Source organism: Canis aureus, chromosome 9 (assembly GCF_053574225.1).
Source record: "Canis aureus isolate CA01 chromosome 9, VMU_Caureus_v.1.0, whole genome shotgun sequence".
Taxonomy (NCBI): Eukaryota; Metazoa; Chordata; class Mammalia; order Carnivora; family Canidae; genus Canis; species Canis aureus.
This window is the reverse complement of record NC_135619.1, coordinates 16,196,477-16,221,817: the sequence shown is the minus strand read 5'-3', so window position 1 is coordinate 16,221,817 and position 25,341 is coordinate 16,196,477. Positions and strand designations below refer to the sequence as shown.

Below are 25,341 nucleotides of genomic sequence, written 5' to 3'. Positions count from 1 at the left end.
CTCCCGGTGCATGGAGCCTGCTTCTCCCTCTGCCTGTGTCTCTGCCTGTGTCTCTACCTCTCTCTCTCTCTGTGAGACTATCATAAATTAAAAAAAAAAAATTAAAATCTGGATTTTTGTGGAAAGAAAGAGCATAATATATTAAGACATGGCTGCCATGTAAAACTATTCTTGCAAAAACTAGAAAGTCTAGAAAATAAGGATATAGCAAATCAAAGTGTTAACAGTAATTTTCTGAAGTTAATGACTGGAGAAGAGGGTTTTTTTTTTAATCTTGATTTAAAATAATTTTCTGCAATGACCATGTATTACATTGTAACATGAACAAAACTAATTAGTGTGTTTATTCCTTGTACTTTGACTAAATTAAAGGGTCAGTTTTTTTTCTTCCTTGTGATAAATTATTTGGATGAAAAGTAAATTTGAGTGGGAGACTGGACAAAATTACTTCAGAGTTCATTCCAGCCCCTAAGTCTTTCTGAAGTTACCATCAGATTCAGTCAGCAAAATAGATGGCAAACCATGACACAGCACAAATCATATTTTTTGGATTTACAGTTGTATATAACAGAAATCACTCAAACTACCTGAAATGAAAAAGCAGAATTTTTTATAAGGACACAGACAAGGCTGATAATTAGTTGATTGCTCTTATATGGTGATGTTGGTTATTTACATTTTAATTTTTTTATAAATTTATTTTTTATTGGTATTCAATTTGCCAACATATAGAATAACACCCAGTGCTCATCCCATCAAGTGCCCCGCTCTGTGCCCGTCACCCAGTCACCCTCACCCCCCACCCACCTCCCTTTCTACCACCCTTAGTTCATTTCCCAGGGTTAGGAGTCTCTCATGTTCTGTCTCCCTCTCTGATATTTCCCACTCATTTTTTCTCCTTTCCCTTTTATTCCCTTTAACTATTTTTTATATTCACCAAATGAATGAGACCATATGTTTGTCCTTCTCCGATGGACTTACTTCACTCAGCATAATACCCTCTAGTTCCATTCACGTCGAAGCAAATGGTGGGTATTTGTCCTTTCTGATGGCTGAGGAATATTCCATTGTATACACAGACCACATCTTTTTGATCCATTCATCTTTCGATGGACACTGAGGCTCCTTCCACAGTTTGGCTATTGTGGACATTGCTGCTATAAACATCGGGGTGCAGGTGTCCTGGCGTTTCACTGCATCTGTATCATTGGGGTAAATCCCCAGGAGTGCAATTGCTGGGTCGTAGGGTAGCTCTATTCTTACCTCTTTGAGGAACCTCCACAGTTTTCCAGAGTGGCTGCACCAGTTCACATTCCCACCAACAGTGCAGGAGGGTTCCCCTTTCTCCACATCCTCTCCAACATTTGTAGTTTCCTGCCTTGTTAATTTTCCCCATTCTCACTGGTGTGAGGTGGTATCTCATTGTGGTTTTGATTTGTATTTCCCTGATGGCAAGTGATGCGTAGCATTTTCTCATGTGCTTGTTGGCCATGTCTAGGTCTTCCTCTGTGAGATTTACATTTTTAAATGCTCTGTTCCTGGGGCGCCTGGGTGGCTCAGTGGGGTAAGGGTCTACCTTTGGCTCAGGTCGTGATCCCATAGTCCTGGGATGGAACTCTGCATTGAGCCCTGAAATGCAACAGGCTCCTGCTGAGCAAGGAGCCTCTGGCTGCCTCTGCCCTTGTTCATGCATGCATGCTCTCTCTCTCTCTCTCAAATAAATAAATAAAATATTTTTAAAAAAGGGAATTCTTGGGGATCCCTGGGTGGCTCAGCAGTTTGGCGCCTGCCTTTGGCCCAGGGTGCTATTTTGGAGTCCTGGGATTGAGTCCCACATTGGGTTCCCAGCATGGAGCCTGCTTCTCCCTCCTCCTGTGTCTCTGCCTCTCTATGTCTATTTAAATAAATAAATCTTAAAAAAAAAAAAAAAAGGGAATTCTTCCTTCCTTTAAAAATAAAGAAATAAAATGCTCTGTTCCTGGGTGCTCTGAGACCCCCAAAGGCCTCCTCATGCCTCAGCCACCCCTGCTTATCTTCTGGGGATTTCTCAGGATTCTGTGCTCCATCACAAAAAGGGTAATGCCTGGAAGGGCAGCAGACTTCCAGGACTGTGTAGTAGCCATCTGACCTTCACCTGATTTTTTTTTTCCTATGCCACTGTTAAGTATTTTGAAAGTCACCCTAGGTTACATAGAACTCATGGACAAAGATTTAGCTGGGCTTCAGGAAGGCACTAGAAGCTGTCTGGCCTCTCCTACCATTCTTTTCTCTGTGCATCTGCTCCATCCTCTCCTAATGCCTTCTCTTCCTTTGTGTTCATGGGATGGAAATTATGACCTTTGCCAGTTCACAAAATTTTCATCTGATGCATCCGGCCACTTAAAGAGGGACTGATTTTTCTCCCTTTCTCTGTCTTTTCCTTCTGATTTCAAATGTCCAGGGAAGAAAATAAATGGCCAGTCTTCAGTCATGTGCCTACCTGTGCCAAACATTTATGACCCTATGGTGAGAGGGGAACATAGCACCCAACCATTGCTTTTCCCATTATAACACATAGATGGAGGGGTGGGCACTTCCAGATAAATGGGGAATCTTCTAGAAGTCAAGGAGTGAGGCATAAAATATAAGGTCCCTAGTGCATAACTATTTCTCAACCTTTCCTTAATTAGGGCTTCTTTTTCCAACAATCTCATCTCTCCATAAAGGAGCCTCTAAATAACTGCATCCTTACAATTTTACATATATATAAGTACTCAAAGTGAGCTTTTAAACTCTTGTTCTACAACACATTTTTACAAACTTGCTTATTAGTGTTTATGTTCAAGGCAAATTAGAAGTAGAAATTAAGAAGGGGGGACACCTGGGTGGCTCAGCGGTTAAGCATCTGCCTTCAGCTCAGGGTGTGATCCTGGAGTCCCAGGATCGAGTCCCACATCGGGCTCCCTGCATGGAGCCTGCTTCTCCCTCTGCCTGGGTCTCTGCCTCTCTCTCTGTATGTTTCTCATGAATAAATAAATAAAATCTTTATAAAAAAAAAAAGAAAAAGAAATTAAGAAGGGGCAGTAAGGGTGCCCCTGGGTGTCTCAGTTGGTTGAGCGATTGAGCATCAGACTCTTGATTTCAGCTCATGATCTCAGGGTTGTGGGATCACCCTTCATGGGCCCCATGTTGACTTTGCATCAGGCTCTATGCTCAGTGGGGAATCTGCTTGTCCTTCTCCCTTTGCTCTCCGCTGCTAGCTCTCTAGCTCTCAAATAAATAAAAACATAAAATCTTAAAAAAAAAAAAAAAAAAAAAAAAGAAGACGAAGAGGCAGTAAGAAAGTAGGCAGGGTTGCCAGGATGGAATCCGTGTGTGTGTTTGCACATGTGTCTTTTTGTGTATACACACATATATATTCAAGAATGCAAAAGGTAAAAATATATCTGGGGCCATTTTTCCATAAAAAATGATCATAATTCTAAATAATCTAAGAAGTCATCACTGCAAAGAAGTTAGTATATCATTGTTGATAAATCATCTTCATAACTAGAACTCTCCATTTTGAAAGGCTAAATTATGTTCAATATACATTTAAGAAGGTACAGAAAATTTTGATGCATTGATGAAGAGAATAATTCTCAATGTAGGAGTGGGAGTCCTTGATATCTAAAGACATGAGTTTCATGTAGCTGGAAAATTACTGCTCAGCAATGCTCGATGAGTACAGATTGCTGGGCAGTTGTTATCAGTTAAGCAGTCAAAAGGCTAACTATATTTTTCACTTGAATATTTGGGCAGTGGATTATCTTGGACACGTCTTTAAACAATTCTTCCACCACAAAATGAGACTGACCATTACTACCCACTTGTTAGAGTTAGAAAAGCTTCTTATATGTGAAAATCTTTTGAGATCTTTGAAGATGTTAAGAACGTTATTAAGTAAGAAGTTATATAAAAATCTATTTTGGATTTTGTAAGAACCACTGTATTGGTAACAAATTTACTTCTGATGAAGGAACATGAAAGTAAATGGTTATTCTGTTTAGGGGCTTTATGAGTCCATTTTAAATCATTATTTATTCAGATCAGACCTTTATTGGTCACTTGTCATAAAGTTTCTATTAATTATTTCGTATTTTAGTAGTTTGCAACTCCAGATTATATATCTTTTTTGAAGTTAGATTGAGGACTTTATTTCATAAACCACAGTTGTTCAGATCGTGTTTTCTCTTATTTTTATTATGATTATAAAATAACATCATAATGCCTCATAAAATTCAAATTATAGAGAAAATAGTCACTCATAAATCCCATTCCCTATGCAACTATGATCATTTTCAATATAAATACGTGTTTTTATGAAGCTTCACTAGTAGTTATGTTCAGTATTGTATTTCTCTTTTTTCCATGCTGCTACTTGTTATTGTAATTGTCATCTTCAAAATGTGAATAAAATTCTATTGAGTGAATGTACTAAAATAATGAAATAATCTACTTCACTGTTTTTGGATATTTAGATTATCTCCTTTTTTCTGTAACAAAAAATGTACCCCTTCTCCCTTCCTAAATTGTGTAGTTCTAGGTAGTCCATGAAATTCTAAATACCTGCCATGGTCATAGCCTGCCTCTGAGGAAAATAGCCACAGACAATTCTTTCCTCATAAAGTTTCATACTCTAGGTACTAGTGGACCAAGGGATCTGTGTCTGGGCCAAAGGAGACACGTTTAGGCTGGATATCAGAAAGGCCCATGAAGTGGCTCTGTAAGACACTCTGCCCAACAGCATGGCACCATGTTGGATGGGCTCAAACTGATCCAATTATCTCCTATGTCTTGGTAAGTATAAACCTGAGATTACACAGAGAAGTCCAGATGCTCTGTATACCCTTTTGGAAAGGGCAAAAGAGTATCAGTACACAAGTCATGACTCACCAAAGCTACTACCATGTTCTGAATAACTATGAACTGCATTTCTCACTTGGCATGAGGTGTAGTGTACTTGCCAGTGTCAGAGTGCTGGGACTCATTGTCATAGGTCAGCTTCTGATACTGTCATCCGTGTCAGTTCCTCATGGAAGTAACCTTCCATTGTCTAATCATTTTTTTATTCTTTTAGATGACTTTCTTAGGATAAATTACCCAAAATGGGATTAAGGAGTATAAATATTTTTGTGGCTCTAGATACATATTTTCAAATTATTTGATTCTGATATTTCTGAGACTTTTTCAGTGAATCTTCTGCTCTTTTTGTTCTGTATTTTCTGAATCTTTTAGCCATCTCTATGGCTATAAAGACCGTCAAGTTTTAGAGTCCTTTCGATCGTAAGGTTCACCATTACTTTGTGAATGGCAGGAGTAAAGCATGGTGTTAATTAGGTTGACATGATGCTTTCATATCACTTAAAAGTTTCATTTCATAACTTTTTAAAAGTTCTTTTAGACTTTTGTGCATGTATAAAAAGGAATTATAAGCACACTATATTGATCAATATATTATTTAAGTTTTTTGGAATCCAACTCCTCGGAGCTACTTTTTGACTCAAATTCATCTATATGTTTGTTTTTCCATCATAGCGCTATCTCTTGTTCTATCAAGAACATTGATAAATTGACATTACTTGAAAGAATTAATAATGTCTTGAAGAATTTTTCCAAGTCATTGACACCTACACTGAAGATTTTTAGGTTGGCTCTTTCTTGAGCTTACCAAAACTTATTAACAGAGAGTCTTCAGACAACAACTCACATACCTTTCTCAAACAGTCTTTGGGTTTTGTTGACTGAAATGTCCAGAGATAACATTGTCTCTCTAGCCACCTGGACATGCATAGACAGCACATCTGTTCCCTGACAATAACAATTATATTATCAATTGTAAGACACATCCTGATTTCAGAGATGTTAAAATATACATAAATACACACACACATATATATGACATGTGCAAATGACTAATTATAGATAGCTATATAATTCCATCCCAGACCTCTATATAAAACTGTCCTAGATCTCGACATGGATGACTCCTACATACCTCAAATGTGTTTATATTAGTTCTCCATTGCTGCTGCAAAAAATCTCCACCAACTTAGTGGCTTAAAATGACAGAATGTGTTATTTTACAGTTATGAAGGTCCAGAGTCCAACACAGGCTTCACTTGGCTAAAATCAAGGTTTTAGCCATACACCCCACATTTGGGGAGTTCTAGGTAAGAACCCATTTCTTTTCTTTTCTTTTTTTTTTTTTAAGATTTTATTTATTTATGACAGACACAAAGAGAGAGATTGAGAGAGAGAGAGGCAGAGACACAGGCAGAGGGAGAAGCAGGCTCCATGCAGGGAACCTGATGTGGGACTCAATCCCGGGACTCCAGGATCATACCCCAAGCTGAAGGTGGCACTAAACCACTGGGCCACTGGGGCTGCCCAAGAGCCCATTTCTTATCTATTGCAGCCTGTAGAAGCCATCCCCATTCCTTGGCTTGCAGCCCCTTCCGTCTTTAAAGCCAGCAGTGGCCCATCTTTCTCACATCCCTCCACTCTCTCACTCTCCTTGCCTCTTTCTTTCACTCAAAAGGACACTGGGCCCATCCAGACAGTCTAGGATAATCTCATCTTAAAATCTTGAATCACATCTATAAAGGCCCTTTTCCAGAAAAGATAACATATTCATGGGTTCTGAGAATTAGAACATGGACTTCTTTGGGTGGGGCGTGATTCTGTGTACCACAGTGTACAAACTAAAGTCATGATACTCCTTCCTGATCCAGTGTGCTCCTCCTTCCATCTTCTCTTTCTCAGTAATTTAAACCACAGTCTATCAATTGCCCATATGAGAAGCCTGGATGTCACCCTAGGATCCTTCCTCTTACTCATTTCCCACATCCAATCAGTTCCTCCTAAAAAGCATATTAAGTCTCTTGAGTTCTAACTGCACTGTCACTACCCGGGGCCAGATCCTCATCACCATCTCTTACCTGTTTCCCTACAAAGGCTTTCCAGCCAGTCTCCCTGTCACCAGATATGATATATCTCAAAACATACCAGAGTGAAATTTATGCACAGACGTTTTCCATCCTCTTCAGCATCATAGCAGCCGGAGAGAAGATGCACTCATAGTAAAATGCTGAAGACACATATTTGGATAGCACTTTACAAAACACTTTCACATTCTGACCACAGTTAGTCAATTCCATAGCCAGGTGAGTCAGGTCCTACTCTCCTTATCAGTGGGAGATAGTTACAGACTAAGGTTTTGAAACAAAGTTTCATGACTCTCAAATCAGCTTTCTATGGTGTCACCTCCTTACTCACTGTCAAATGACAGTGTCCAATGGCTCAGTGTCATTTCAAATGCCACACATTCAAAGGCACTTCCTTCCTCTGGCTTCCCTGGTTCTGTCATTGAAATCCCCACCCCAGCCTTCACCCACCTCCAGATTTACCCTTGACTTTACTCCATCCACATCTAGCCGGACACCAAGGCTGGTTGAAATTTCCTTTGAATTCTCTCTTGCCTTTTCCCCGCCTATAGTCAGAATGTCCTGTTTTCCTTTACTGCTAAGCCAGTTCAGCTGCCTTGTTTCTAGTCTGACTTCATTCTCTGTATCACTGTCAGAAATAGAATCTGGAAACATTTTATAATATCACTCCCTAGGTCAAAATCCTCAGTGGACTCTGATTTTCTATTACACTAACCACTAGCCTCTTATAGCTTTATTTTTTTTTTAAAGATTTTATTCATTTATTCCTGAGAGACACAGAGAGAGAGGCAGGGACATAGGCAGAAGGAGAAGCAGGCTCTATTCAGGGAGCCCAATGTGGGACTCCAACCTGGGACTGCAGGATCACGCCCTGAGCGAAAGGCAGATGCTCAACTGCTGAGCCACCCAGGCGTCCCTTGTGTAGCTTTAAAGCCCCATCGTAATTGGATGCCTATCTATCAAATTTACATAATTGCCAGCATACTCCAAACCCCTGTAGTAGACAGGCTGACCACCCCATTGACCACACTGGTTTTTCTCTCTGTGCATTTGCCCTTGTCAGCGTCTCACTTGGAATGCTTTCTCTTCTCCCTCTGCCTTTCCAAACCTTAGTCTCCTTTAATACTTGACTCAGTTTACCTCATCTCTGAAGCCTTTATTCATTAACCAATCCTCAGGGATTATGGCCCCCTCTAATTTACCGAGCACCATTATGACTTAGTAATCAAATGCCTCACATTGTACATGTTGTCTTATATACATTAGTCTTGTCTCCAACCAAACTGTAACCAGCTTGAGAGAAAGGCCTAAGTTTTCTGTTTTTACCAGAAGTAAATTTTTTTTTACTGGTTCCTTTAATTACCCCCGAACTAGAGATTCATCTGAGAAGTAATTAACTACTTTAGGAGTTAATCCAGCATATACTTTGAAGCAGAAGCAATTCTGCTTATTAGTTCAATTCCTTTTAGTATTTCAAACCATTAAGATATTGAAGTCTACTTGACAGTTCAAAAATTTACAGTGATTGATGATAGGTAACTGATAATAGCTGAAAACCCCAACTGAACCATCCACAGTTTTTGAAGAGGGACAGAATGTAAATAACTAATATAAACTAAACACAACCATCAAGATAGTAAAGTCATAGACTATTTGATGAGATCTTCCTTGCTTGTCAAGTGTTGCATGAGACTATAAAGTTGGAGAAGATGGAAGCATTTGGAAGAAGGTCTGACTCGCTTCCCCAGTCACAGGGAACTCAGCAAGTTTAGGAAGGGTAGTATGCGGAACATAGTCTAATGATCAAATCAACATAGGCATAAAATGAAGGCAATGAGAATAGTGTTAAAATAAGATCTTTTTTTTTAAAAAAAGCTTTTATTTATTCATGAGAGACACAGAGAGAGGCAGAGACACAGGCAGAGGGAGAAGCAGGCTCCCTGTGGGGAGCCTGATGTGGGACTCAATCCCAGGACCCCGGGATTGTAACCTGAGCCAAAGGCAGATGCTCAACCACTGAGCCACCCAGGTGCCCCTCAAGTAAGATCTTTTGATCAAGAAAATGAGAGGTTAATTTACAAACTGATGGAGTTGTTGCCCTGAAGACAGTCACAACACTGATTTACAAACAGTAACAGCACCACCAAAACCAGCCTGAAAGCAACTCTGTAACCAGTGTATCCAAGTGCAAGAGCATAGACTCCAAGACACCTTATAAAGATTTCTCTCTACATATTATTGATTTACTAGTTTTGAAACTTAGTTTTTTTTTCTTTATTTATTTATGATAGTCACAGAGAGAGAGAGAGAGAGGCAGAGACACAGGCAGAGGGAGAAGCAGGCTCCATGCACCGGGAGCCTGACGTGGGATTTGATCCCGGGTCTCCAGGATCGTGCCCTGGGCCAAAGGCAGGCGCCAAACCGCTGCGCCACCCAGGGATCCCCTAAACTTAGTTTTAAAGTCTAATCAAATAAGCGTTGTTCAGGTCTTTCCGGGGAGAAGAGACAACTTTCTTATCATACAGTGATTTTCAAGACACTATTCAGAAAGCAGTACAACCTCTTCCTCTACAACACACACACACACTACAAAATGTCAAAGTCATTAGCTGTTTGTACCCTAGATGCGGAAGAAGGAACTCCCCAGATGATTTTTAAATTCTGGGGCAATTACTACATACAGTTTCAAGAGCCAGAAGTAGGAATCAATCTGCCAGGCAACTATTAGGAATGGAATTGCTTCTGCTTCAAAGTATATGCTGGATTAACTCCTAAAGTAGTTAATTACTTTTCAGATCATGCTGTGGTGACACAGAGTCTAAACAGAAAACTGCTGCCACCCAGGCCTAAGGAGGCGGAAGAGAAGGAAGGTCACGATTTCTGTTATCTTTTGGACTGTGTCTAATGGGACTAGCTTAAAAGCCAAAGAAGCAAAAAGCAGGGTTTTGTTTGTTTTAGCCAAAAACGAAATAACAAGTCTTTTTTTTTTCTTTAAGTAAATTAGTTGTTTAAGTGAATCAACTACTGGTTGTTTGATCATTATAAAGATTTTACTGGAATTGAGCTGCTTGTCAAAGACTCTGTAAGTAACCAAATGCTTTGGTTGAATTACCTTTAGATCCATTTCGACTTTGATAATGGACTAAATTTTCCTAGTGGAAGATGATAGAATACCCAGTCCCCAGACTCATTTCACTTCAGAGGTACTTAACGGGAGGTGAAGAAAACACTGGTCTAAATGGAAAGATGGGGAACACAGATGGCATGTGGCGTGCCTGTATTGCTGTCTTCCCCCTTTCGGACCCAAGACCATCCCTGTTCCTCATGGCACTCTTAACTCCCACCAGGTTTGCACCTGGCTTCAGAAACCTTCTCAACATAGGGGTGTGGGAAACTGCTAGTGTCACGAGATTTCTCTCCCCGTAGCGCCCTCTGTTCTCAGTCACACGCATGCAAGGATGAAGAGGTGGACCAGATGGGGAGTGGTGGGCAGCCAAGCAGAGTGCTATTGAGGATAGTACAAAGCTCCCGAAGAGGGAGGGGATCCCAGAGGGTTGCCCTCGGGGTTTCGAAGTTTAGGGGTCTAATGAGCTCTTTTGCAGAACAACCTTAAGCAATCAGGGTGTGCTGAGTGGTGCCAATCAGGGCTTTGGTCATGTATCTGTCTACCTGGTGGGCTGATGGTTTTGGGGGGCTGACATCTGAGGCTTAGGTCCTCACTCCCCGTTGGCCATGATAGGGACAAATGCTTTGTGGTTAACTGTCTTATTTTAGGACATTCTGTAGAAGTCATTTCTGCAAAGGCTGCAAAGCAGTATGTCAATACGATCATGTCTAAGTTGCAGACAGGATGTTAGTGCTGTCTTCTCTTAGCTTTCCTGACTCCATATTTTCTTGTTGTGGGCCCTGGCCCTGACCACCTCACTGTCCAACCAACTCCTAACACTACTGCTCAAATGGACTGGACCTGGAGATGACACTTATTTGCAATGTCTGATTTAGAAAGAACATTAATTTTGGGGGAAAAGAAACAATTAGAAATAGACACTCATTTTCAGAGTCTGTCAATATCTGCCAAACCTATGGGGAAGAGTCTATTTAGTTGTTGTTTTTTTTTTAAAAGATTTATTTATTTATTTACTCATGAGAGACACACAGAGAGAGAGAGGCAGAGACACAGGCAGAGGGAGAAGCAGGCTCCATGCAGGGAGCCCAACGTGGAACTCAATCCCAGGGCCCCAGGATCAGACCCTGGGCTGAAGGTGGGGCTAAACCACTGAGCCACCTGGGCTGTCCCTATTAGGTTCTTTGAACCTAAATGGTTCATTGATACCTCTGATGGATTTCAGTCTCAGGATACCTTATCAAAATATGAAAGTTGGGGACACCTGGGTGGCTCAGTGGTTGAGTGTCTGCCTTTGGCTCAGGTTGTGATCTCAGGGTCCTGGGATCGAGTCCTGCATTGGGCTCCCCATAGGGAGCCTGCTTCTCCCTCTGCCTGTGTCTCTGACTCTTTCTCTGTGTCTCTCATGAGTAAATAAATAAAATCTTAAAAAATAAAAAAAAGAAAGTTGAAGAGGCCAAAGTCACCCTGTTCTAGCCCTCATTTCTACGACTTGGGAAACTGCATCTGACTTGAACCGTGTCAAGCTGATCATCCAGGCCTCTTGCTCCTGTGTTCTTCCTCCATCTCATGCTGCCCCTCTGCTGACCACGTGCCAGGCTCAACAGATCTTCAGTGTCTTGCTTATATTGTCTGTGTATTTATATATAGATTTGTATATTGTATGACATATTCCTGCATGAAAATGATTCGTTAGTAAACTAGCAATTTTATCGATTTGTAAAATTCTTTTTTCTTTTTAAAGATTTACTTATTTATTTGAGAGAGTGAGAGAGAGTGTGTATGAAGAGAGGGAGGGCAGAGAGAGAGAATCCTGAAGAGATTCCCTGCTCAGTGCAGAGCCCAACCTAAGGGCTCGATCCCAGGACCCTGAAAGCATGACCTGAGCTGAAGGCAGAGGCTTAACCGGCTGAGCCACCCAGGTGCCCCAGTTTGTAAAATTCTAATCACAACTTACTTCAGACGTTAACTTAACAATCAAAAACTGTATAACCTAGTTTGAATAGCAGTAAATTTAGCATCTCTTTCTAATGTGGGCAGAAAGAAATTGAACCAGATTTCACAATGAAAATACCAGTTTATATAAATTCAAAACGTAACAGAGATGATTAAATGATTTCTAACAGCTTCTAGGATTTCAGCATTTCCTATGCTGACTTAAATTTCTAATTAAAATGGAAGACTCACTAGTGTTTTTTTAAGGTTCAGAAATGTAATATTCCTGGGTCTTCCTAGGACCCACAGAGGAGGCAGAGCACAGACCCCCTCAGGCTTCCCTTTCACTGAGAAAATGGCCCTGGCCTTGTCATTGGCGTCTTCCTCTTTATGCCAGAAGCAAAGATAATAATACCAACCCTCTGTCACATAAATAAGAGGCCTGCTACTTTAGTTATTTTTAAAGATTTATTTGAGAGAGAGAGTGAGTGGGGGGAGGGACAGAGAGAAAGAATCCTCAAGCAGACTCACCAGTGAACACACAGCCTGACACAGGGCTTGATCCCAGGACTCTGAGATCATGACCTGAGCTGAAATAAGAGTTGGCTGGTTGGCCACTTAACCGACGGAGCCACCTAGGTGCCCCAGAGGTCTACACTTTAAACCAGCAGTTCTCAACCTTGGCTACAATTAAGACCATCTGCTTTTAACACTCTCGACCCAGATCAGTTGAATCGGAATCTCTGGGGCTGGACTCCAGGCATTGCTAGTTTTTAAAATTCCCCATCGTTTCCAGTGTGCAGTCAAGTTGACTAACCACTGACTTGAACCAAAAGGATGAAAGGTTACTGCAGGAGCATCATAAATCAGATGAAGGTCAGGCCCCAGACACAGTTCTGAGAGCATCAGAGCCACACCCCAAACTGTCTTTCCTGTTTCTTGTGCACATCACTGTAAATTTAGCATGCTCCTCCAGAGTGTAAGCAATCCCAAGACTGAGGCAACAGATAGATAGATCCCAGTGTTCTGGAGCCAGCTGGCATTAATCTTGCAAGGTGCAAATGTGAGCATTTCTCATATTCCTAGGTTGAACTTGACCATGGTGAGAGTATTTACACCATGGAAATTGGCAAACTCTACCAGCTGGAGCTTGTTTTTGCCTAGAGAGGCAGTGATTAAGCATTTATCAACACTAAACTGAATAGATTTCTAGTCCCTGACCCGAGTCAAACCTGAGAAAGGGAAACTTAAAGTCACCCTTGGCTCATTAGCAAGTCTGACTTTATAATATTATTGCTTCTTTAGTTGTTGGCTAAGAAGAGGGGGGAAGAGGGGCACCTAGGTGGCTCAGTTGGTTGAGCTTCCAACCCTTGATGTCGGCTAGGGTCATGATCTCAGAGATCCAGCCCCGCATCAGACTCCGTGCTCAGCAGGGAGTCTGCTTAAGATTCATTCCCCCTGTCCCTCCCCAAACACCACTGGCTCACACTCATTTGTGCACACTCTCGCTCTTTAAAATAAATAAATCTTTAAAAAGGGGGGGCAGCGAGTAAAGTCAAATAGCAAGAAAAAATTAGTAGTTTGCTACTGATCCTAGTAGCGTCTCTGGTAAGTAGGAGAGGATAGCAAGAATTTAACATAGCCCAATAGATCCCTTTTCCTTATTATTTCTGTTTAAGTATCTGTTATTTCTTTATTTTATAAAATTTTTTTGTTATTTCTTTAGGTAGAAAACTAAGGCAAAGGTAAGGTAGATAGTTACTGTGGTAGTTATATTATAGTATAAACTGCTCTAATATAGACACTCCAAAACACGTGACTTAGACAAAAAAAGAAATGCTTATCTGTCATGGAAATTTCCATAGGTAAATGGTCCAAGGCTGTTATGGGAGCTTTCACCTCTGACTACTCCCAGCTCCTGTCATCACATCTACATACCGACCAGTCAGAAGGGAAGAGGGAGAAAGGGGAGCACATACCTTTCCCATTAAGGACACAACCCGGAAGGAGTTACATCACTTCTCATACCCCATTGGTCAGAACTTTGTCTAATGGCCACACCTATAAGGGAGGCTGGGAAATGTAGTCTTGACTAGGCAATGTGCCCAGCTAAACCTCAAAAATTTACTATTAAAAGAAAGAGGTGGGGGCAGCCCCAGTGGCTCAGCAGTTTGGCGCTGCTTCAGCCCAGGGTGTGATCCTGGAGACCAGGGATCGAGTCCCACGTCGGGCTCCCTGCATGGAGCCTGCTTCTCCCTCTGCCTGTGTCTCTGCCTCTCTCTGTGTCTCTCATGAATAAATAAATAAAATCTTAAAAAAAAATAAAAGAAGGCGGTGAGGGTGAATACAGATGGATAAGTAGAAGACTTTGCCACACCATCCTACTTGTTGAAATGCAAGTTTGTGTGTTGTTATGCTGGACGTAGAGGCTTAGAAGGACAGTACTTTAAAACGTTTTACAGACTACAGAAGAATATCTTCTTAGGGTTTTCAAGTCCTGACTGTACCAGGAGCTTCCTATGTTAGTAGAAAACATCATCTCTGGAACTTCACTGGAGATAACTTTTAGAGTTTATTTTAATGAACACATGTGAAAATATTGTGTATTATAAAACTTGGTCATAGACTTTCCAATATAACATTTTATGTGATATATTTTTGGCCCAAAAAAAGACCATTTTATTAGGACTTATGAGAACACATGGGATGTTTTTGCAATCACAACCTACAAAACTGTAGCCATAAATATGCTAAATGTAAATAAATTGGACTTAATGTAATTTCCAGTCTTTCCCTCTCCAATTCACTTTACAGTCATCACACTAATCTTTCTTTAAAAATCACTTCTTTCATAGCACTCTTGTGTTTAGAAACCGTAGTGCCTAAGTTTTAAAGTCAAAATGCTTTTGCTTGGCATTGTAGGCTCCGTGTACCTGTGCTGGAGTCCTAACCAAACATGTATGACAGAAAACACAGAACTGATCAGGAACTTAGGAGACTTGGATTCTAGGTCTAGTTCTCCCATTATCTAGGTGGCTGACATTGGACACACCCACATTCTGACATGAGATAGAGCTGACCCTGAAACTAAGATTCGAGATTGACTAGACCAGCAAGAAAAAGAGCCTTCTTTAAAGTAGTTGTGGAGATCAGCTTCTCACATTATTTTTGATGATCCCTGCCTTTTGGTGTGCACCCCCTTGTCTAATCCCTTCTCCTGGAGTGCGGGCTGTACCTAATGACTTGCTTCTAACAAAATACAGCAAAAGCAATGGGATGTCACTTCTGAGATTCAATACAAAAGAGCAGGCTCTTTGCTCCTATTCTATCTTTGGCTTTTCTGGCTTTCTCTCTGATGAAGCAAGATGCCATGTTGTGATCTGCTCATGTAGAGGCCCATGTGGCAAGGAACAGAAAGCAGCCACAAGCCAGCTCCCATGCTGTGAGCAGCACTCTTAAGAAGCTCGCATGGCAAGGAATTCCTGCCTCTAGTCAACAGTCTGCTAAGACCCAGGGCCTGCCAACAGCCATAGGAGGGAACTTGGAAGTACATCTTCCCCGGGGTCGAGCTTTGAGATGACTGCAGTTCCTGCTGACACCTTGATTGCAGCCTCTTGAGAGGCTTCCTCTGAGCCAGGGAATCCAGTTAAGCTCTGCCCTAGTTCCAGACTCCCAGAAGCTTGTGATAATGAAGATGTTGATGTTTTAAGCTACAAAGTTTTGGGATGATTTGTTACACAGTGATAGGTAATGGATACAGTAGTACTAAAGACCAAATATCATCTGAAAATGTAGGGGAATTAGGAAAACATTACTTAGAAGTTAAAGCTATTAAAACTGAATTTAATTATTAAAATCACATGCACAGTACAAGGAAATAAAAAATTAAATAAACAACACCAATAAGTCTTGATCTAGTGACTAAGATTTATTCTCAAACTTTGGCCTTCAAAGGGACTTGTTTGATCTTCTAGAGAATGACTATTGTTCTGGCATAATATAAAATATTGTCTCCTCAAAAATTGGAAGGTAAAAGATCTGAAGAAAATGTTGGTAGGTAGGCCAGAAATTATTGGTTTCAACCAATTTCCCAAAACTTGTGATGAAAAAGAAGAGGAACCTCATTTTTATGAATATTATAGAGCTGCACTGGCCAGTACACTAATGTGTACTGTACACATGTGATTTTTCATATATACGTTAAAATTAATTAAAACTGAGTAAAATTTAAGATTCAGTTTCTCAGTCAGACTATTCACATTTCTAGTGCTCAAAAGCCTCAATAGCCAGTGGCCACAATATTGCACAGTGCCAATATAGAACATCTCCAAAATTGCAGAAGGTTCAATTGGGCAGCTCTACTATAAAATGCTTTCATGAATCCTAAAACCAATGTTTATGAAGTCTGTTTCACTATTGTTCTCTCCATATACAGTTAAACCAGGATAAAATGTCAAGTGTTCCTGGCTACTCTGGAGGTATTGGCAGCTCAGCCAAACTAAAGATATTCTGAACACAAACTGAGTGAGGAGAATTTATGTTCTAAAAAGCATTAGAAGGCTGGTACCATAAAGGACTACCAAAGACTCAGTCTGAAGGTGAACCAGTGGGAGGCACCACTTCTGATACCAGTTCCAAACACAGGCCAAATCACATTATCGCTCTAGACTTTAGTTTCCACATTTGTCAAATGAGAACAAAGGGCTGACGATCTCTCAAGTTCCTTCAAGCTCTAAAACTCAATGACTATACAGCCATCAAAAAGAATGAAATTTTGCATTTGCAACTAGGTCAATGGAACTAGAGGGTACTATGCTAAGTGAAATAGTCTGTCAGAAAAAGACAAATGCCATATGATTTCACTAATAGGTGGAATTTAAGAAACAAAACAGATGAACACTGCGGAAGGGAAGGAAGAATAAGATAGAAACACAAAGATAGGCAAACCAGAGGAGACTCTTAACTATAGAGGACAAACTGAGGGTTGCTGTAAAGGAGGTTGTTGAGGGGGGAGGGGTGGGCAAGATGGGTGATGGGCGCAAAGGAGGGCACTTGTGATGAGCCCTGGGTGTTGTATGTAAGTGATGAATCACTGACTTCTACTCCTGAAACCAATACTACACTATGTGTTAACTTGAATTTAGATAAAACTTGGAGAAAGGGGCATCTAGGTGGCTCAGTCGGTTGAGCCTCTGCCTTTGCTCAGGTCATGATCCGGGAGATTGAGTTTGTATCAGATCAGGCTCCCTGCTCAGCGGGAGGCTGCTTCTCCCTCTGCCCTTCACCCCGCTCCTGCTTTCTCTCTCTCTCTCTCTCAGTCCCTCTGCATAGCTCAAATAAATAAATAAATACATAAATAAATACATAAATAAATGCATAAATAAATAAAATCTTAAGAAAACTTGGAGAAAAAAATAAGAGAATAGAGAAAAACAAAACAAAACAAAACTCCATAACTATATATGTTACTCTAATGAAAAAACTGACCTGCGTAAATTATTTGATGACTCACAGATGCAGGGTAGGAATCCTACAACTGGTTTTAAACTGCCTCCTTCAGGTTCACCCCGGTGTCCAGACTCCTTTCTTCTACCAGGATGATATTAGGGCAAAGACAGGAGAAGGGGGGAGGGAGCAGGATTGCACCTAGGGAGTTCAGCCACCTTCCTCTAAAGATCTGGCCATTCCTAACTCCTAGTCACCTTCGGTATCCCTCAATGGGTCTTGTAAGCCCTTGGGAATTTCTTTCATATCATGTGACTACCATAGACAGTCAGGCCAGGTGGTCTCTCAGTGCTTTCTCTACCTAAGGATATTTTGCCACCATTTCCATTGCCCTGGGGTTACTTCATGTTGTGGGCTAAGATGCTTGAGTGTTTCCTGAGCTACTAGGTCTTGGAGGGCAAGAAACAAGCCCTTGTACCCAGGATTGTCTCAAATTTATCTATTCATTCCAAGTACTCCCTACTCCCCATTGACTCTTGGGTCTTTAGGTTTGTCCCAGGGTGGGGTGGGGGAAGGAGCACCCACATTCATACTTGACCTCTTGCCCTTCATCTCACTTCTCCTTCATGTCTAACCAAAAATGAGTTTTCACCTTACCCTGCCTTTGTACACTGTTTTTAAGCAAACTTTCCTTTTACACCCTCTAAAAGAATTCTGAAAGCTTTCACATTTTTAGGTTGACATCTGAAACTTTTTATCTCAAAATTTAATAGTTGAAAAAGATGTTATCTCTGGTGTATTTTACATTGGATGTGTGCTCTAAATATATTTTTGTTGAAACCTTAGAACATTCGATTTTGCTCATTCAATGTATGGAAAATAACCACACAGAACCTGGCTGGCAAAGTCAGTTTTTGTTATCTAGCCAGTCAGCGAAATCAGCCATACTTTCTGTCCGGACAAGTCTGGATTTTATTTTTCAATTTAAGTCAATGTTTCAATATAAGTCCTCATGACAACCATATCACTTCTGAATTCTAATACATAGAAACAACGATAAAATAGATGAGGCACTTAGCCATGGATGACGCTATAGCTTTGTTGAGATGAGTTCCCCCCCACCCCCACCCCATGGCCCTTAGTATTTTCCTGGGAGCTCACCTGGTGTTGCTCTCAAAGAACCTTCCCTCAGGGGCATGCATTCTCCAGTCATTTGGTGACCTAGAGGTTTTTGTACCCTTAGACAATGTATTATTTTAGGATTCTGGACAATGAGAGGTAGGCTTTTCTTTTGTGAAGGAGAATACTTTTAAAAAGCAGGGTAATCTGCAAATGCTAAAAGCAGGGTAATTTTCGGAACGAATACACATGGAAGTTGACCATTTTGAAAACTGTTCTCTTAAAATTCCCAGTGACCATGCATCCCTCAGCAAATCTTCATGTACTCCCAGAGGGACACACACAGCAGGGTGAAGACCAGAACATTCTAGTGAAGTTCTGGGCTCAGACCCCTGAGCTTTGCTCTTTAAGTGTTGAAAAGAAACTTTTTGAATTTAGGCAAAACCCTTTTTTCTCTTAACAAAGCCTAGAATTATCTTGCTGTGAACTTAAGAAATCTAGTTTGACACTCTAAGCTGGGTAATGACTTTGTTCTACTTAAGTATGCAGCCTTTCTCTGAAGTAGTCAAACCCATTGATTCAACGAGTGAGGGGTCATAGGACGACACCACTTATAGGGAATGAAAATTACTTTGGTTTAATATTTCAAGGGCATCATCTTTCCTTTTTCTTTCATTTGGAACAGGGATGAAACGGACTGAGTTGTTACAGAGCAGAACCAAAGGCACGGAGGCAGATGCAGATTGGGAGCTGCTCTGAGGCAGGAGCAGAGCTGTGGAAGGCGGGAGGAGGCCTCGCTGGGGCCTGTGGAACACAAGCAAGATGGAGCCTCCTCCCTCAGTTTCTGCCAGGTGAGGGTCCAGGGCTGTGACCAGGAGTTTGGCAAGTTCTGGTCTTGGGGTTAATGCCAACTCTGGGGGTCCACCTTTACTTGTTCAGTGTCCATTTCACAGCAGATCAGTCAAGACTTAATGTCACCCACAACTCTGATTTTCACTAAAAGACAAGGAGCTGTTAACATCACAGGGAAAAAAACCCCCAAACAAACCAAGTAACAGTCTCGTGGTGCGCTAGGGAGAAAGACCGCCAGCTGGCCCCTCTCAGAGATGGCTGCGGGGGTCCCAGCCTCTCTCAGCTTGTGACATGCCCCCTCTTCTCATCTTTCTCTGCAAAGCTCTCTCCCATTCCCCTCAGGAAGAACAAAGATTATCCCTCTTGTCTTATACAGAGCACTGGGTCTGCCCCCTGGTCTTGGGGGCTCACCACACCCTAGTACCTTTAATATTCTGTATTTCTCCAAACTCTCTTCCCCTCCCAGATGGAATTCTGCTGTCATCAGAATTATCTTGTTATACTTGGAAAGTACTGAGTTTCCCATTCATTAAGTCTGGGTGAGGGTCTATCAGAAACCTCCAGAATGGATTCCAGCACTGGCAGTAAGAGGTTGGTAGTGGGAGAATTGGATTAGGAAAGTTTTACTGTTTCTTCTACATTAAAACTCTTGGACTCAACCCTTCAAGCTGAGATTTTAAAAAATGAAAATAATATTACTATTGGTTCTACTATTAATTCTAATTCAAATAGCTCACCCATCATCTAGGGTGTCCATCATCTAGAGAAAAGCACTGCCATTTACATTTTGGCATACATCATTTGAAACTCCAGATTCATACAGTATTATTTATTTACTGACTTACTGTACAAAAATGGGATTGAAACCTGCTGCTTTATAACCTGTTTTTTTCCCCAGTGAATATATTTCCATGTCAACAATTATGGGCCTACATCATTTTTAATAGCTACAGAGATTTCTATGGCTTATTTAACCACCATCCTATTGTTGGACATTTAGGTTGTTTCCAGTTTTTAGATCATGCTGCAATAAGGATTCTAGCACTTAGCTCTTATAAAGAGGCTTTCTAAAGTTTGCCTTCCCTGAAAACGTTTGAAAGTAACCACTCATGGAAATCCATTTTTCCTACACTTTCTTAAGTTATTTAAGATGCAATTGCAAAGTCATTTTAGAAGATGATGGTTATTGGGATCCCTGGATGGCTCAGCGGTTAAGCATCTGCTTTTGACCCGGGCATAGTCCTGGAGTCCCAGGATCAAGTCCCACATGGGGTCCCTGCATGGAGCCTGCTTCTCTCTCTGCCTGTGTCTCTGCCTCTCTCTCGGTGTGTCTCTCATGAATAAATAAATAAAATAAATAAATAAATAAAAGAAAAAGATAGTTATCAAATCAATACCATGTTGTTGTATCACTAGGTAAAGGCAGCTCTTAAAAAATTTAAATAAAGGCTTTTTTGTTGCATACACTCCAATGTAATATGCCATGTTAGAAAATATTTTCTGTAATTATTATTGGTAAATCTCATAAGGATAATTTTTATCAATTTGCAGCTCATTCTATCACTCCAGGAAAAGTTGGAATAATCTCAATCTCCTACAGGGAAATCCAATTTACATCAAGTTATATATCCATGAAGAAACAGCTGGACTATGATCCAAATGACTGTAATGAAGCTGATGATATTTAACAATAAAGTTTTCTGTAATTAAATTGAAGTGAGCTCCAAAAATTCTACCTAGAAAAAAAAAACTCTCAGATGCCCTCAAATCTAATGGCAGGATTTCCTCTGGAAAAAGAATTTTCTCTGTTAATGCTTTGGGGTTGGTCCATCTGAGTTTGTATATGACCTGGTGGCTATATTAGTTAGACATACCTTTCTGGGTCCAAGTATCAGAAATCAGTTCATGCTAACTTAAGGTAAAATGAGAAATATGTTATGGGAATACAGAGGTGTCTTGTCAACAGGATCTTGAGGAGGTTCTGACACAGGACCTGGAAAGCTGCGTAGCCGCTCTGGCTACCCAGAGAAGCCACTGGCTTCTCTGTGCACGCTGCCTCCTTCCCTTTGCTTATGCTCTGGCCTCTCTTGAGTCTCTGCTGTGGAAAGGGCTTGCCCCACAGCTCAGCTTCACTTACCTTTTATGTGTCTAGCTCTCCAGAGAAGGCAAGTCAGCTGATCTTTTGCCCTCTCTCTCCCAGTTCCAAATGTATAGAAAAAGGACTCGGGACTGGGTCAGATGACTGCCCCTTTCTCACTGTGGCCTGAGGGCCAGAGCACATCCCACAAGATGGGTGCCTGGGAGGTGGTGATGGAGTAGTCATGGTGAGTTGGGAAAATGCTCCAAAGTATTCCCTCTGAGTATGATGAAACTTGTGAGAGAGGTGAGTCCTAGAGAAAGTCAAATGATATTAGATGGTAGGTCTTGATTATAAACTTGGGAATAAACGAGATGGTGTAATTTTTAATTGTGTGAGTAAGGAAGGAAAGACAAGCAAAGAATCCTGAGGAATCTGACATGAGGGCTGAGCAAGGGAAAGGGAACCATTTCTCCCAAAATAAACCTGACTCGGTGAAGAGAACTCCAGGAATGTGTCAAGAGCTGCCAAGGGCATTTGCTTTTCATTTCTGGAATTTATCAAGTTCACTGCTTGTTTCCCTCAAGGGATTTTCTAGATCCTTTGTCTGCTTCCCTTTCCACCTGGTGTAGGTTTTATAAATTTTCCACCTTGATCAATAATGATACAGTTGTGCTTTCTGTTCTGGCATTTCTTCACACAGGGATGAATCCAGGCTTGAATGGGACCTTGAAGCTCACATGATAGTGGAGACCATTTTAAGAAAAAGAATACAAAATTGTGGATAGAAAACAAGGTATGCAAATATTTATGTAGAATGAAAAAAAAATAACAATCATTAGAAATTTTTAAAAGTTGAAAAATACTACAACATCACAAGATCTAGAAAGTCATATAAATTTTTTTAAAAATTTACTCTTTTAAGTACCTCTAAAATGCATTTCCCCTAAATTTTTTACTTCATAGTTTTTTTTATCACTGATTTATATGATAATGAGTTTGCAATATCACTCTTCGTAAATAGGTATTTTTTCTTTCCTCTAGCATACTTGTTTAAACTTTTAAAAATTGGTAATTTAGAAACTTTTCTTTAAGATTCACAACAATTATTGATGATGTGTAAATATTTAAGATTGTTGTCAAATCTGGGAAAACTGTCAAGCTTCTTTCCTCTTTGAGCTGTAAAATTTGGAAAAGTTTTCCATAGACCAGCTTCTGGCTCCATATATTTCAAACCTGCTTCTCCACTAAACACATGCATCCAGGGCTGGGCTCTACAGGATGCATTCATGTTGCAATATAGCTTCTGTCTCTGTACTTTTGTGTTAAGAAGCTCACACAGGAGAGGTCAGCAACTTTGTGCGGGGGCTGGTCTTGAACAGGCTAGTTGCCAGGGTGGGAGAGAGACAGGTAAATGTGTGTCTTAAGGTAGGAGAAGGGATGGTAGGAACTTGAGAGAGTTCCTGCTAATGACTTCAGATTTTACCAGGAGACAAAGGTGGCTGTGAGAGAAAGAGAAATTAGGGGCAGGGTTGTCAGGTTTTAGCAAATAAAAATATATGACATATTAAATATGGCAGGGAACATACACTAAAAATTATTTGTTGCTTATCTAAAATTCAAATTTAACTGGGCATTCTGTATTTTTTCTTACAATAGATAGTAGACCTTCAAGAGAAAAGTGAAGCTCTGGAACAGTCACTGAGAGAATGGAAGAGCTAACCAAAGATTAGTGCAAGGAGGGCCCAATTAAGATTAGACACCAGAAAATTCATGGGGGGCAGGGGTGGATCTCTAATGGAGCTCAGACGCTCAGGTGCATTGGGATTCACACAGCCTGTGATTACCGAAACAAGGTTTAATGTAGATGATAAAGGATAGGATTCAACTAGGTTTCTCATCTCTTTATGCTTACTATTTGTGCTTTCAATAAAACCAAGGCAGCAGAAATTTTAAAAGAAAGATGTACTGATTATGGATTGGAATCCAAATCACAGAATATGTTAACATAAGAATATTTTATTCTACGCTTCCCAAACATGCCATAATATATTCACCCAAAGCAATAAATCCCAAGCTGCACAAGCAAATTATAAACAAATGATAGAAGCTGAAGTTTCCTCTCAAAAGAGGCTAAGGAACAGATAATTTAGAAAGAACAGATTTTATTGGAACGTCAATAGTTTTCATGACACAGATACTTAAACTACTCGTTTTCAACATTCCCATATAAAGAAAATTATAAAGGTTTTTTGTTTTTTTTTAAGAAAAGATAATTTGACAGATGGAGTCTTTTTATGGGATCAGTAGAAGTGATAAAATTGAATAAATTACCAAGATTTTATCTCCATTTCTGTAATTCTCCCTAAAGATTTAGAGGTGGCAGATTGAATCAACTGGGAAATAAATTTGCATGTTTATAACATGTCTAAAACAGGAATTAAAGACAAAAAACTTCTCACTTGCTTTCGAGAGTGGTTTGTCTTGAGGAAACCTGCTCTTATGAGATCACACATTTCCTAACCAAGTATCAAGGTTCATCAAATGGAAACGTATTGCAAAAGGTACACAAGGTTCAGTGAACAGGGTAATGCCTATTATTATCATTAGTGTTAAAGAACAAATAAAAATAATCATGAACTGAAAAAAATTGAGGCAACTTAATTGAATTCTAGGTAATTTTATATGAGAGGATTTACTTATGCAGGCTGGACTAGATTTTGAGTAAAGTTGATCCACAGTATTTGGCTCACAAGATAGCCGCAAGATAGATAGCTTTAATGATACCTGAGCCATGTGACCACATTACAGAGCCCACAGTCCTGACTGCCCCGTAAGGAGCAAGTGCAGAAGGACCCCTGCCTGGGTGGTGGTGGGATGTTTTATACACAGTGTATGTGTCTTACTTCAAGAAAAGCGCCTAAAGAACACATGCGCCTCCTTCTCCTGAAGAATCCTTAGTGTTACTCACACATCCAGTGGCTTTGGCTTAGACCAGAACATGAATGAGAAAAGGCGGTGGGATGTACAGTTTACATCGAACCATGGGAGATGGTGTCTGGAGAATCTGCCAGTCGTGTGCCCCTCACCTGACAGGTGAGAATCATGAGACCTGGGGGGCACAACTGACTTCTTCAAGCCTCATACACTTACTATGTGAGTGGCAAAACTGGCCCAATAGCGAGCCAGACAAAGGCTGCAATGGGAAGCCTTAGAAAGTGGAAACATCTTTGAGGGCCTCGTCCTAAGTCCTAAGTCAGCTGGCATTATCATTTTCCATTGGTTTCTTGGCATTCTCTAATTCAGGATTTACATAAGGAATATTCTGTGTTCTGTAATTATTTTTCTTTTTCGTTTGAACTCATTCCATAAAAACAGCTTTCTGGATGTACTTTATTTATGTACCCATTGCTAAGAAAAATCTGCAGTAGGCAAGGAGTCATGTGGAATGGATTCATCAATTTTTTAAAAAGCAGAAAACCAACTTTTGTTTCCTGGTATATTTTTGGCTGCTCACCCCTCTCCTCCATTTGCAAATGTTTGCCTTTGTTCTTGTCTTCAATTAATTTTGTAATATAAACAGTGAGCACATCAGAACATTTAAGGATTCTTTCTGCTTAATGTATTTAATAGTACTGCACTGTGTTTGAAGTGGGACCCCTCTTATCTCCCAACTAAATCTATGGTGGGTAAAAAAAAAAAAAAAAAAAAAAGTTTAGAATTTCTTTTCCTCTTGGGTGTTTTCCCTCTTTGTGTAGGATTCCAATTCCAAATTAGTGTGGTTGCTATGTGTGGAAGAGAGCTGTCTCAAGAGAATGTGGCCC

General features: G+C 40.5%; 1 long non-coding RNA gene across 1 annotated transcript in view; it reads left to right on the top strand.

Moving 5' to 3' along the window:
• The window catches only part of LOC144320431 (uncharacterized), a 50,358-nt gene extending 25,328 nt beyond the window's left edge, over window positions 1–25,030 (top strand). The window contains exons 3-4 of the long non-coding RNA XR_013385985.1: window positions 19,274–19,439; window positions 22,221–25,030. This is a non-coding gene — a long non-coding RNA (uncharacterized LOC144320431). The remainder of the gene's footprint in view (window positions 1–19,273; window positions 19,440–22,220) is intronic.
• The last annotated feature ends 311 nt before the right edge of the window (window positions 25,031–25,341 follow it).